At 49.4% G+C, this 8,558-nt stretch overlaps 1 long non-coding RNA gene across 1 annotated transcript; it reads right to left on the bottom strand.

Annotated features, from left to right (window-relative positions):
- Positions 1 to 978: 978 nt before the first annotated feature.
- On the bottom strand, positions 979 to 8,252 carry LOC129682735 (uncharacterized). Its single transcript, XR_008721034.1, has 3 exons — positions 8,231 to 8,252; positions 7,455 to 7,557; positions 979 to 1,873 (listed from the first exon to the last, which is right to left on the bottom strand). It is a non-coding gene; the product is annotated as an uncharacterized LOC129682735 (long non-coding RNA).
- Between the last annotated feature and the right edge of the window lie 306 nt (positions 8,253 to 8,558).

Here is an 8,558-nt window from a genome sequence, read left to right as displayed (position 1 = left end):
ACTGATCCTGGGCCCTCGGCGAGAGCAGTGAGCGTTCCTAACCACTGAGCCATCTCTCCAGCCTCATCACTACTGTCTTGAGACTAGTTAGTGTGTCTAACCTAAGTAACACCTACCTTCATTTCAAGATTTGTTTGTTTGTTTGAGACAAGGTCCTCAGGCTGGCTCCTGCAGACGATGGTGAGCTTGGCACAGACAGAGCAGGCCGGAAGAGAGGGTGCAGCCATCTTCCGGCACAAGCCAGGATGCCAACCTTACTATGGAGTGAGCAAGAGCCATGACTCACCGGTGACACATCGGAGGCTGAGTCCAGCCTGGGTGCAGAACAGTCTGAGACCTGGGCAGGCGGGCAGCGGGGCCGTCCTGGAGCTGCTACATCGAGGAGGAAGTTGTTCTGAGTGAAAATGTGTGTGGCTGAAACAGCCCTGGTGGGAGAGAGGCGCCGAGAAGGAAACGCCAGGCATGAAGTGACCTGGCTGCAAGGTGAACAGACCCTGCCCGGCCTGGGGGTCACTGCCCCCTCGGCCCGGAGAAGCCGGTGCATGGCCTTTGAGACCCCCCTCTTCACCCCCCACAGCACTTCCTGATGATCCCCGGAGTCTTAGCACATTAAGGCAAGAGCCAGGGCAAGGCTCCTTAACCTCTTCCACGGACACACACTAGGCCTGGGGAGCAGCGGCCGCTCCTGTAGGGAGATCACATTTCCCTTTGAGCCCAACCCTCAGCTTTACAAAGCCTCCATCAAAGCGGCATTATTTCCTTCAATTCTGGGTCTGCGAATTGAACTCAGTTTCCCTTTGCTGGGCAAGCTACACCACAGAGTTACATCAGAGCCCCCGAAGTAAGTGGCTTCATTTTAAGATAATGATCACTGACCCCAAGTTCACTTTTAATTTGCTTTAAATTCTAGGTGTGTGTGCATATGTGTGAGTGTGTGTATTCATATATGTAGCCACGTTAGAAATGGAACCTAGGGCCTTATGTACACACACACACACACACACATGCTCACATGCACATATGCAAACACACAGAGGTACACATGCACACACTCACACAAACACTCACACAGCCATGCGCGCACTTATGTATTGGGAAGAGAGACTAATCTAGTGCAGGCTGGCCTTGAACTTCTGATCTTCCTACCTTCACCTCCTGGGGTGGGCTCACAGGCCTGCACCACCACACTCCGTCTGTGAAGCTTCGGGAACCCAGGACTTCACGAATGACAGGCACGCATTCCACCAACAGAGCCTGTGCCCCAGGCCCAGGAGGGCTTTACCATGTTCGCTGCTGCAGAGCTGCGAGCGGCTCCCTTTGACGCCAGCTCCCTCTGCTTGAAGTTCTGCTCAGCCTCCTGGTCACACACACCTCCTGGTCCACATGTCCTGGTGGGGTTCCTCTGCATGCCACACTGTAAGGAGTCCTGTGGGTGAAAGGCTGCTTCCACATATCCCGGGTGGAAAGGCCCCTCCAGTGACGTAACTCCATGTTGGAACTTCCTGAGAATGGTGTGAAACTGCCAGACAGTTTTCATAACTTTGTCATACCCACGAAATTCCATCCGGTGCCATTGGCAGTGAAGAGTGGACAACGCATAGAGAGAGGGAACACCAGGTCCCCACAAGGATGGCCTGGCTTGCGCCTGCCTTTGCAAGTTACTTTCTGACACCCCCAAAGCCCTCCCAAAGCAACATGATAGTCTGTGAGACATGTCAGGCTGTACTGACCGCAGACTGGCAGAGTGTCAGGAGGCGAGAGTTGATGCTCTCTGCTCAGAGCCACGATTCTGCCGCCGAAAGCCTCCATTCCACCGGCTGCCAACTGTCCGTCTCTGAGGCTGAGAATCCAGGAGGTGGTGCGGCTTTGGTAACTGGAGAAGGAGGGGAAAGCCGTCCTGGTCAGCCACTTGAACTGCTTCCCAAGCCAGTGACGTGAGTCTTTGGGCGACACCCACCCGCAGCATTATACTCTTTAAGAACAAGTTGTTTATATTTCATTTACTTATAGTTATTATGTTCCTGCATGCATATCTGTGTACCCATGCCTGTCTGTGTGTGGAGGCCAGAAAAGGATGTCAGGTCCCTTGGAACTGGACTTATGGATGGTTGTGAGCTGCCATGTGTGCTGAGAACCAAACCCATGTCCTCTGTCAGAGCTGCGTGAGCTTCTAACCACAGGCACTGCGCCAAGCCCGTGTGTGAGTGCCCACAGAGGCACAATGCCCATGTTAAGACTGTACCAGGCTCCTCGGAGCTGAGGTTACAGGAAGGTCTGAGCCATCCAGTGTCACTGGGGACTGAACTCGTGTCCTCTGAAGCCTAGGTTCTTAATCACCGAACGGTATCTGCAGACCCTTTGATTTTTATCTCAAGGCAGGATTGCCCTCTGTCGCCCTCTGTCACCCAGGCTGGCCTTGAAATTTTGGCCTGCACACCTGGCTGGTCACTGTTGTTAATGGAGTGAGTCTCTAAGGGATCAGATAAAGTGGGGGAGGGGTACCAAGGGGGAAAGTAGCCTGGGCAGCCCTGGAGGCAGCTGTAAATGGTCTGAGAGCTGACCCCCAGTCCAGTTCCCAGGCCGTGTAACACCCAGCGTCAACAGAAGTAAAGGGTGGCCATCTAAAATGCTCATGGATGGGGCTGGAGAGATGGCTCAGTGGTTGAGAGCACTGGCTGCTCTTCCAGAGGACCCAGGTTCAACTCCCAGCACCTACATGGTGGCTTACAACCATCTGTAACTCCAGTTCCAGGGGATCTGATGCCCTCTTCTGACCTCCTCAGGTACCAGCCATATACATGGTATACAGGCAAAACATTGATGTACATAAAATAAAGTCTTAAATAAAGGGTTTAAAATAAATTAAAATAAAATAAAATGCTCAGGAAGGCAGGTGTGGTAGCACACATCTTTAATTCCAGCACTCAGAAGACAGAGGCAGGCAGATCCCTGTGAGTTCGAGGCCAACCTGGTCTGCAAAGCCAGGACTACACAGGAAGACCCTGTCTCAAAAAGCCAAAATAAGTAAGTAAGTAAGATGCTCACAGAGCTTGTGGCTGGGGATTCAGACAGGTCTGAACTTGCTGTGTTCCACAGTGCAGCTGGGCTGCTACCCAAACCCAATAAAAGGGAGAAAGTGAGCTGAGCCATCCATCTCTCTCTGCTTGCTGACTGTGGATGCGTGGACCGGCCACCTCACGCTCCCGCTGCTTGCTGACTGTGGACACAGTGTGACCGGCCGCCTCACACACCTGCCACCACGCCTTCTCCTCCATGAAGGACTGAGCATTTATGCCACCAGCTAAAGTAAACTGCTCCTTTCTTAAGTTGCTTTGGTCGGGCATTTTACCACAGCAATAGGAAGACTAACTGATAACCCTTGAGCTGTGCACGAACCCAGAGCGCCACAGTGAAGGCTGAAGGAACTGAGGTTTAAAAGAAACTTCTGCCTGGGTCCAAGGATAACCTTTAAGTGGCACGTGCATGGGCCACACCCAAAGGAGATGAGGACAATTTCTAACAGCTGGCATAGAAACTCTTACCACAAATGACAACATGGGACTCGTATGAATCTACTCAGTGAGTTCCAGAGAGCTCTGGGAAGACAGAGTCCACATCAGTCATGAAAGCATCAAAAGACACACTAGAACCAGGAAATGTGAGCCACTCTCAAGGAAAAACAAGATGGACAGAGACGGACGGTAGCTGCCCTAGATGCTGGAACAAAGGCTTTAGCACTCTGCTAGCAGAAAGCTCCTGACTCTCCACAGAAAACAGAAATCATGAAAAGGAACGGAAGCTTCAACTAAAAAAAAAAAAAATCAGTATCTGAAACATCGTGAGAGAAATGAGGAACAACACAGGGGAAAAACCCCTGGGATCAAAATTAAAGTACTCCATTTGAAAAGCAGGTCAGAAGCTACCAAAACATACCAAGCAAACCTTAAGAGCTCTTTGGGGTAGCACAGAAAGATCTAGACATTCCTGCTACTAGAGTTCCAGAAATAAAGAGAAAGACACTGTGTTCATCTAGGACAAACCAGGAATAATAAAAGAATAATAGCTGATCCAACAAAGGACCTACAAAACGTGCTTAGGAATCACTAAGTTACACAAAGTAGAGTTTAGATAAAGTTCTTCCCAGTTCCACCCTTAGGGAGAGCACAGTCCTGCCAGCCAGGCGGGACAGCCCTGGTTAGCAGCTGCCTGGGACAGTAGTCCTGGTCCCTCCAGAGATAATACGACAAGATTTTGACATTGTAAATCTCCTGTCTGTCCAAACAATCAACCTTGGGATTTCTGTCTCTGTGAAATACGTTTAGTTGCTCAAAGTGTAAGCTGGGGCTGTGGAACTCCGTAAGCTGATGGGGTTCCTGTCTGGGGCTGGTTCCTGTTCGTGCAGTAGCAGAACTAGCCTTGTGCTATCATTAAAGAGTTTTCCTTAATAATCTCTAAGTGATTTCTCACTGGGAAGGCATAGTCATTCCCTAAGTGTAGAAAAGTATATGAAGGCATAATGGCTGATTGTTTCCTGTCCTAGTTAGGGTTACTACTGCTGTGATGAAACACCATGACCAAAGCAACTTGGAAGGAAACGGTTTATTTCAGCTTATACTTCCAGGTCATGGTCCATCACCAAGGACAGGAACTCAAGCAGGGCAGGGACCTGGAGGCAGGAGCTGAGGTGGAGGCCATGGAGGGGTGCTGCTTACTGGCTTGCTCCTCATGGCTTGCTCAGCCTGCTTTCTTACAGAACCCTGGACCACCAGTCCAGGAACAGCACCGCTGACAATGGGCTGGGCCCTCCCCATCAAAATGCCATACAGCTGGATCTTATGGAGGCGTTTTCTCAACTGGGGTTCCTTTCTTTCAGATGACTCTAGCTAGTGTCAAGTTGACATAAAAACAGCCAGGACCCCTCCCAAACACTGGAAGACAAATCTCCACAGTGGAGCAGCAAAAAGACAGGTCTGTGGAATGATTATTAATATTTAATATTAATAATTCATATTAAGGCATATGTAAATGGAATTAATTACTACAGGCTAATAATTAACATTAATTATTAATAATTAATATTAATGCCATTAATATTAATGGTAATATTAATTGGAGTCAATTATTAATACAGCAGCAATTATTCCTTAACCCAATATTTTATAAATAAATGATACAGAAATCTATTAGATTTATTATAAGCCTTAAAACTCTGGAGCTGGGCAGATATTAACCCTCTAAGCTATCTTGTCTACTTCCCTTCCAAAATCCCATAAGTACTTGCACATGCTCCGCTTGGGCTGCTTCTGCTCCAGTCCTCAGAGCAAGCTGCTCTTGGCCACGGGCTCCTGGTTACATTAACCCATGATGACCTGCTCCTTTCTTCCTCTTTTCTCTCTCCTCCTCATGGTCCTTTTTTGACTCCACCAGCGTGCAAACCTTTGCTCCATTTACCTCTGTTCTGCCCAGTCCAGGCTGTAGACAACTTTATTAGCCAACCAGGGATCACTTGAGAGTCAAGGTTCACACAATGTCATTTTGGATACATGAGAATTTGTTTGCAGGACAGTAAGGATGTTGGGGTGCGGAGGGCAAGCAATTAACACGTGAATACATAGTAGCTCCAGACCAACCCCAACACAGCTCAGCTGAGTGTGCCACACTCACCAGCTCTATCATATAGACAATGTAGGAAACCAAGCTTGAGCCAGTGAGATGGCTCAGTGGGTAAAGGCACTCGCCACCCAGCCTCAAAAGCCCGAGGATCCAAGTTCAACCCCCAGACCCATGGTAAAGGCGGAAGGGAGGAGTGAGTCTACAAAGTTGTCCTCTGACCTCCACACACGAGCTGTGGCACACACCCACTCATCACACACCCATATCCACACACTGGTAATAAGTAAGAATTAAAAATAAATAAACCCATGGTATAGGTAAATTAACTAAGGCACTAAAAAGCATTCACATGACCCAAGACAGTGTGTGTGGGGGTAATTGTTGTGGAATTAATATTAGACTCTAGATGTGTCAATTGACAGTTTTAGTGGTAACCATACCTGGCTTAGGCCCCGTGGGAGGAAAGAACCGGCCCCTCCCACGAGTTGTCCTTGAACCACACTGGCACTGTGGCATGTCCATGGCACTCTCCCCTGGCATAGACTGTTTGACTGCTGTCTGCCCCACAGCTGAGCCTATCTCCTATGGATGGCCCTTGCTCACCCAGCTCAAGCCCAGGTCCAATAAGCTCTTTTGACATTTCCCAGCTAAGACTAACCCCCTACCCAGATCCCATGATGCACAGCTTTGTGAAGGAGGTAGAATCTCCACTTCGGTTGGTTGTAGGGTTGTTCCTAGTGATTTTTGCTGAAGGACTTAATAAGCTATAAGAGAAATTAGATGAGCAGGACCATGGTCAATAGACGCTTGAAGGCATGCTTTAGTTAACTTCAGCATGCTGCTGGATTCTTGTCCTGAGCAACCCTCAGGAATCATAAAGATGGCGTTGGCAATGAAAGCTTCCTTCCTACCTGTGGCTAGCTAGTTTTATGTTAACTTGACACGCACTGAAGTCATCAGAGAGGAAGGAGCCTCAGCTGAGAAAAGCCTCCTAATCTCAGGCTGTACACAGGCCTATAGTGCTTTTATTTTATTTTTTATCCAGACATGGTTTCACTACGTAGCTCCGGCTGGCCTGGAATTTGTTATACAGACCAGGCTGGCCTCGAACTTACAGAGATCTGCCTGCCTCTGCCTTCCATGTGGTAGAACTAGAAGTTTGTACAAACTAGAAATTTGTACCAGGCTGGAGGACATTTTCTTAATTACTGATTGATGAGGGAGGACCCAGCCCATTGTGGGTGCTGCCATCCTTGGGTTGATAGTCCTGGGTTCTATAAGAAAGCATGGTAAGCAAGCCATGGGGAGTAAGCCAGTAAGCAGCACCCCTGTATGGCCTCTGCATCAGCTCCTGCTTTTAGGTTCTGGCGCTGCTTGAGTTCCTGCTCCCGTTGCTTTGATGATGGACTGTTATATGGAAGTGCCTATGGTCACGGTGTTTCATATCTGCAATAGTAACCCTGACTAAGCACGACCCAAGGACAGGAGCATTCCCACGGATAGTCAGGTAGGGCAGCAAGCCAGGAGCTCTGGAATGCTGGGCAGGATCTGTTGTTTTGATCATGGTGAGATTTGAAATAAAATACAGAATTTTCAGGCGGGGGAAACGGCTGGGTTGACAAAGTGCGTGACCTGTAGACATGAGGACCAGTGCTTCAGCCCCAGAAGCCACATTAAAAACCCAGCCCTGGCACACACCCCCATAGCCCTGGAGCTGGGAGGCAGAAATGAGAAGGTCCGAGGCTTGTTGGCCAGCTAGCATAGCTGCCCTAGGTGCATTCTGTGGCCATGAGAGAGCACTCTGATCAAAAGCAGCCTGGGGAAGGAAGGGTTTGGCTTACAGTTTCAGAGGGATAGAGTCCATCACGCTAGAGGAAGGCCTGGCAGCGGGAGCATGAGGCAGCCTCATAGTCAGGAAGCAGAGAGCTCACACTTCATCCACACCTACGAAGCAGAGTGAGGGAAGAGGGAATGAGACAAGGGTAGACAAGCTCAAAGTCCATTCCCAGTGGCGCATAACCTTCCCAGACAGCGCCACCTGGTGGGAGACAGTGCTTAAACAAGTGAACCTGTGAGGAATGTGTTTCCTAACGACAGCCTAGCCATTGAGTTCCAGGTTCGGTGAGAGACCCCAGCTCGGACAGCACCCAGGGAACAATACCAAAAGTTGTCCTCTGAACTCACGGCACTACTGAAGCAGGATGCTCTGGCAGCCGGGCCTCCTAACCAACACATCTGTTTTCTCATAGCTCTGGAGGCTGAAGTTTGAGGAGGTTAGTCCTTCTAAGGTTTCTGTGGCTTGAAGGCCGGGTCTTCCCCAGGGGCTCCCACAATGGTCCCTTTGTCTCTTGCTTCCTGAAAGGACACTTGTCCATCTTAGTTCATGGTCCACCTAAAAAGCCTCACTTTGGCCTAATCACCTCTTCAAAGACTCAGTCTGCAAATAAAGTCTCATTCTGAGATGGGCTTTAGTGTTAACATTTGGGCTTTAGATAATACATCTCCAACAGGGCTGGAGAGAAGGCTCAGTGGGTAAAGCAAATGCCATGCAAACACGAGGATCTGAGTGCAAATCCTCTCCAGCACCCATGTAAAAGCCAGGCAAGGTGGCACACACCTGTAACCAGCATTGAGTGCAGGAGACACGCTGGAGTTCAGTGGCTGAGAGTCTAGCCAAAGCCGTGAGCGCCAGGTTCAGTGAGAGACTGCTGCAAAAACCAGGTGCAGAGCAACTGAGGGACATGCCCAACATTGGCCTCTGTCCTCCATATGCACGCAAACATATGGGCACACACACACACACACACACACACACGCACACACACACAGACACACACACACACACACACACACACACACACAGACACACACACAGACACACACATACACACACACACACACACACACACACGCACACACACACAGACACACACACACACACACAC

This window comes from Psammomys obesus, unplaced genomic scaffold, assembly GCF_907164565.1.
Source record: "Psammomys obesus unplaced genomic scaffold, mPsaObe1.curated_primary_1811, whole genome shotgun sequence".
Classification (NCBI taxonomy): domain Eukaryota; kingdom Metazoa; phylum Chordata; class Mammalia; order Rodentia; family Muridae; genus Psammomys; species Psammomys obesus.
The sequence above is the reverse complement of the archived record's forward strand: the minus strand, read 5'-3'. Positions and strand labels throughout refer to the sequence as shown.